A 7,050-nucleotide genomic window follows, 5' to 3' on the forward strand; every position below is an offset into this window, starting at 1 on the left:
TTAATATAAAATAAATAATTAACATTTCATTTCGTATGCACACTACACGGGCGAGAGAAATATACATATAAATACGTATATATATATATATGTATGTGTGAGTACATATGTTTTATATTATCGAATACTCTATAAAATAAACTACTCAAAACAATAAATAGCGCAATCGAAGAATTACAAAACATTAACCATATTGAAGTGACACACAACATAAACATATATGTATATACGTATATTCACACGAGCTATACTATTGTCACTTTAAAACAATATTAATAAATAAATGTTCTAATTGCGGTAGAATAAGGAAAAACGAGCGACAGACGAAAAATTATTTCGATATCAAACAAAACTAAAGTCCCGTTACTAAAACTTTACTGATGACATTTATGAGCAGCCATGTTGGATTTACACGCATCATGGCGACAGGAATATTAGGGATTAATGGAAAACAGGCGCGAGAAACAAATCATGAAAGCATATTGTTAACAATTTTCTTTAATAGACTCTATGAGCGACTACACTGTCAAATGCAAATGTAAAAATATATATATATATATAATTAATTAAAAAGGGGGAAATATAAAATTAAATATATTTAACAAACGTAAAATAGATACATAAAAAATATATATATATATATTTCGTACATAAAAACAAAATACATCTAAAAATAATATAATAAGAAACCTCTGATGGAAATGCCTCCGCAAACATTGTCCGAACGTCGATCACCAAAGCCTAGGGGAACAACAAAAGGGGAAAAACATTAAAATCGCAAAAACAACCATAATATGCGAATATCCAAACTTACGCAAAAATAACTCAAAGAAGGAGGTCCTTGTAGTGGGAGAGCAGCGGATGTCGCGCGTGTTGCCCGAGCGAGCATCGAAGTGATAATGATGCTGCGGCCGCCAACCCTTGCACGCGCCGAAGAAACACAGATAATTCCCACGGTACAGCACGTGGAAGATTCTCGCGGGAAGGACTAGATCAGCATGGAATGCTTCGAGCCTCCTAGACGCTAGCTCAGCAGAAGCACAGGACTGATAGGAACTAAGTCGACGTATGGAACCCGCATTCTCTCACGTACGATTTCAAGAAATCCAAACTGCAACATCCTGATTCCCACGGAAGCATACCCCCAGTGGACCACCATCCCGTGGGGATGGCATTATAAATAAGCGTAGCAACATAGAGCGTGGGCTTTAATCTTGGTTCATCATTATAGTGATCATTGCTATTGCCGTTCGCTCATTATTGCATTCAAAGATTTGTATAAGTATTTTGCGTTTCGGGGTCTTTTAGTTTTTTCGGTAAAGAAAAGAGAGTCGCGATTAAATAAAAGAAAAATTTTAAGTCCCCATTGCGGTATTAATTCAGTTAGCGAGTTATTCAATCTGTATCGAAATAGCTAAATAAAGTAAAGGTTGATAGAAAACTATATTCGAGATTAAATAATAAACCCAACAAACTTCGACGATCACCTGAGCAGCTGGAGTAATGGCACCCGACAGCACCTTCTCCTCAAGGTAAGAAAATAAATTTTTTAAAATTTCGTCTTCTCTGATAATTTCGAGAATCAAACCAGAACTTCCTATCATCAATCTCGTCTTATTTCCGTGAAGGGTTTTGAGAATAGAATCATTGTTTAACTTTAAACAAACGTAAAGATAAATTTATATAAAACAACAAAAATCTCACATCCCTATCTAATCCAGCAACACTAAAATATATATATCCAGCTAATAAAATATATATATATAATAACCTAAGCAATTTTACATTCAAATAGAAAATCTGTTCAACGAGGAAAAATATTTATTGTACCCAGCTTTAATCCTCTCCCGTGCTAGTATCCCTGCGCATAGCAGGTTAGCCGAAAAGTGGAATTCGTTTGCCAGTTGCATTAGGCGTCAGTTAACGCTACCCATTAAACGTAAAAGAAAATAATAAAAATAAAATATTTTGAAATAGTCCTTAGACTATTTCTGGTGGCAGCAACTACCGTATTAATTAGAAATCTAAATCAGTATTAAATACACAATAATATCATTTCAATTTATTTCCCTTCCGATTAAATTCAAAACAAACTATAAAAAAAAAAAAAAAAAATTTTTTTCAGTAAAATTTAACTTTAGATTTGATCGATTTAAACAAACAAATTAATACGTAACATTAGAGATATAATTTTTTTGGTGGCAGCGGTGGGATGCGCTCCACGGAGGATTAAAGTTGGTTTAAACGGTTCGATTCGCTCCACAAAGAATTAAAGTTGTTACGATTATCGATAAAATAGATACCGAAGAAATAATGTCGACTAAATTAGAATCGTTGGACAAAGACATGATCTTGATGTTATCGGAAAAACTTAAAGCATGGGATGCAAATTTTCGCGACATGAGTACAACAATGAATAAATTACAAGACGATGTACGTTCACTGAAAATAAAAAAGGAAATCAAGACACCCGTATCATCGCCGATAATTTCCCAACCGACAATACCGATAGAAGTTAATCCCCAATCAATTAAGTTAAAAGATGACAATTGAGACAGTACCAGTGTTCGACGGGCATCGACCCTCGGTATTTCGATTTTTAAGAGCATGCGAGCGTGCACGAAACATGGTTCCTAGGCATCAAGAATCTCAGTTAGTAAAATTATTAACGAATAAGCTTCGCGGACACGCGTTTCTCGCCGTAGAAGACACAGAAGTAATAAGTTTAAACGATTTCGGGAATAAATTAAAAGATATGTTCGGTCCGGGAAAAACGGTTAACGAATATAAAGGGGAATTAGCTACAATATTTCAACGACCGGGAGAAGATATTTTGGACTACATAGAACGCGTCAAAGATCTCAGGCTGGCGATAATGAACGGGGAAAGGTACGAGTACGGCACCGTATTTCAAGATAGGATAGATCGAGACACGAGGGAAGTTTTCGTTAAGGGGCACCCAAACGAGGTGTATTTACGAGTAAAGATAGCAGGATACCAATCCTTGGACGATGCGTACCGCCAAGCCGTGAAAGCAACACGAGAATTAAAACAACTGAACAATAGAATTCGATACCAACGTCCGACACCTTCGGATGATTATAACCAAAACAACGTTCATCCACCATACAATAGTATCTATACTAGAAATAACCGCCAGGACTGGAGATTTGTACCGCCGTCGCGGAAACATCTAAACAACCCGGGAATAGAAGAAAATGTCAGGAAAGAAACAAGAGCAATAACTTGGGAAGAAAAACGCATAAATAAATACCTCGATAGAGATCTAAATCAAAAGAGAGATGCTGATCATTTCAATCAATCAACTTTTCAATGCAAACACCATTCCGTTGCTGTGATAAGGAATAATGTCACGTTAAATAATAAGAGGACGCACGGTGCCATAGACAGGATCATGAGTGAGAAATTTTCTGAGTTACCAAACAAGATAAATAATATTAGTGCCAAAGAACTTTCAGACGAAGCAGAAACTAGGAAATTGAACGACGAGACGACAGGCAATGCTTATCCACTGCCTAACATCACAGAGATATTGGACCCGCTGGGAAGTGCAAATTGCCTCTCCACGTTCGACTTGGCAAAGATACAAAAGCAAGACTCCACGAATTTCGTGAATGTTTCAACCATAATAGGAAAAGAGATAGCGAGTGCATCTCACTCAAAAACTTCTATAAAACCATCAGAAGGAAACTTTATCGAACTCAAAGCCAAATCATTAAATTGCAAGAAAGATCACACTATAGAGAATAAAAATATAGCTATCCATAAATCCAAAACAGAATCTATAAGCAAAAAGGTTTGTAATAAAAATTCAAAGAATAATTCCAAATCTACCAAAAATATTCCTAAACGTTCCTTACAAATAAATAATAATTTAATTACAATAAGCACTTCCAGTGAAACTATTCATCCTGAAAAGGTAGAGGAAAATAAAGGTGTTGTGAATAAAGTAAATAAAGAAGAAAAAGGGGTAACTAAGGAAAAGGATTCTAAACATTTTCAAGCTGAAGAAACACAAGTTCAACGAGCTCGAAGAAATCAAAAGGGAGAAAATAGGGAATCACCAGTCGAAGATATATCTAAAAACTTGAATAAATACGCTAGCCATTGGATTATAATTGGATTAAAAATACTTTATTGGTTACTACATCTAATATTTGACGTAGGTAACATAGTAGGTAGTGCTGATCTTATGATTTCCCCAGGAAAATATAGATGGTATCACACTATACTATATACAAAATATTTTTGGGTTAACATGGCTGCGGCACTTTCAAAAATTTGTATCTTGAATGCTATTAGCAAGCAATTGGGTAATTGGATCAATGTCAGTAAACCTGCGTCTTGGCGCAAAATAAAAACTAAAATGAAGGAAAGGAACGAAATTCTCCCCGCACGAATTAGTTTCGGACATCTAGCCAAAGAACCTATTGGTGAAGTAACAATCGAAGAGAACACGGAACCAACATGCGCAGAATATCTCAAAGATCTGTTCAATAAAATTAACACTGTACGACGAATGGCAAGAGAAAATTTGATAAAGTCCAAACTAAGACCAACAATCGACGAATCAACCTTCAAGATTTTAAAACAGGAGACTCGATATATCTATTAAAAGAACCTAGTAAGGAAAATTCTCCCATCAATATATTAGACGACACAAAGTGCTAGAAATCTTGCAGAACAAAACGTCAAGATTGAAGTAAAAGGGATTCCGCGAACGGTGCACTTAAACAAGCTAAAACTAGCGCATAATCGAAATAAACAATGAATAAAGTGATTTCATTGGGCAACGTAGTGCGATAGTGTATGTTGTAGTGCTGTTCTTCGAATAATACAGATATCGAACACCTAAAAGGAAAAAGGGAAAATTATTATATGTGTTACAATTATTGCTTAAATATAAAACGTGTTATCTCAATGAACAATTAACTAGTGAAAGTGAAAGTTACCTTGTGAACAAGTGATCAACATACAAGAAAGTGTACGTGCAAGTATAGGTTATGGATCGTTGTTCGTGGAACATAATGTATGACAGCTACCTAAAATAAGTGAATAAATTAGTCTCAATTGTCTCAGTGCAAAATACGAGGTTACTAAGTGTTATAACTATATTGTGGATAAATCAAAAGGAAGTGTGACACTGTTCGTCGAATAATACAGATAGCGAAAACCTAAAAAAGAAAAAAAAAAGGAAAATTATCATATGTACTCCAATTATTGTTTGAATATACAACGTGTTGATTCAATAAAATTAAAAGAGTGAAAGTGAAAGTTACCTTGTGAACAAGTAATCATCATACGAGAAGGTTTACGTGCAAAATAGGTTATGGATCTCTGTTTGCGAAACACCATGTACAACAGCCAGCTGAAAAATAAATGAACCAATTAACTTCAATTGCCTTAATGCAAAATACAACAGTACTAAATGTTATAACAATACTGTGGAAGCATTGCACTGTTCATCGAACAACACAGATGGCGGAAACCTGAAAAGAAAAGAAGTTTATTACAAGTGCTCCAATTACTGTTTGAATGTGAAACGAGCTAGTTCAACGAATAACTAAAACGGTGAAAGTGCAACTTACCTCATGAACAATTAATCACCATACAAGGAAGCGTACATGCATGAATTTCGCAGACTAACAAGAAGAAATAAAATAGTTGATAAAGTATAGAAAGCGGTTAGAAAATAATCAAGATAGATTAATTGAGAGTTAGTAATAAATGTAACCGGAGTAAAGGGATATTCGGTTATGTATTAATCTACATAGTATTGTGATGTTAATTTGTAATGCACAATAGTGGTCGCACAAACAATGCATTATATATATATATATATTAAATTAAATAAATTAAACACCACCTTTATGACCACAGATATAAGACGATTGAAGGCAGCCGTAGTAGAAGGCAGCCGTAGTACGTGGATAAGGCATATCAAAGAATCGGATGATGTTGCGGGGACGATCCAGGTAAGTGATGCAGCAACGAAAGAGTAGAATCTGAAGAATTACAGACAATGTTAATCTAACAAGTAGATTTTAATCACTAATAAAGAAACCAGTTCATATCATACACAAAATAATAGCAAATAGCAAGTACATGCAATAATAAATTAATAGGGAAAATAAGAAAGGTTAATAAACACAGGAATAGGTTAGAAATTAATCAAGATAGACTAACTAAATATTAACATCATGACTGAACTCGGTGCAAAAGAATAAAGTTACGCTACACAAAATATCTGGTAACACAATACACAAAAAACATTAACTAAATTAAACAAGACTTATATAAATGCAAGTCACGTATAATCAAAACAATGACTATCGAAATTCGATAACAATACAATCCATGCTATCACATTAAGGTAGCACACGGTATTGACACACACAATATCATGAAACACAAAACAATATTACAAAAACACTACTAAGTAAAATTATAGTGATTAACAATTAATTAACTATTTCAACGACACGCTACTGTTGACATTAAACCAACGCCATACCAAAGATACACGCGAGCGGCCATGTTGAAAAATTCGTCGCCCTCACATACAAATAATAGCCAATACAATGTAATACAGCATCATAATAGTAATGTTAGGTACTAATAAAAAAAAAAACAACAACAAAAAAAAGGGGGGAGAGAGTTAAGGAAAATACATATAATAAATAACAACTAACATAATCATAACATATTATATACATTATATTATATACAGAGATACAGTATTCATACAAGGAACAGGTCCGAATGAAACATATATATATAAAAAAAAAAAAGAAAAAAAATATATAATATATATATATTAACTATTTTTGTATGTGTGTATAGAACTGATGGCGAATTCATCAACCATTCTCTGAACGACGGATGGAAGAACATGTAGATGTTGTCCAGACGTTTCACGAGGAATCCAGAGAGCATTTTGAATCTCTGCAGAAAATCCTTCCATGCATGTTCGTTTACAAAAATCTGACAGACATCGAAAGAATTTTTTTTTAGTCCAAGGAATAGCAA

This window comes from Bombus vancouverensis, unplaced genomic scaffold (genome assembly GCF_051014615.1).
Source record: "Bombus vancouverensis nearcticus unplaced genomic scaffold, iyBomVanc1_principal scaffold0068, whole genome shotgun sequence".
NCBI lineage: Eukaryota > Metazoa > Arthropoda > Insecta > Hymenoptera > Apidae > Bombus > Bombus vancouverensis.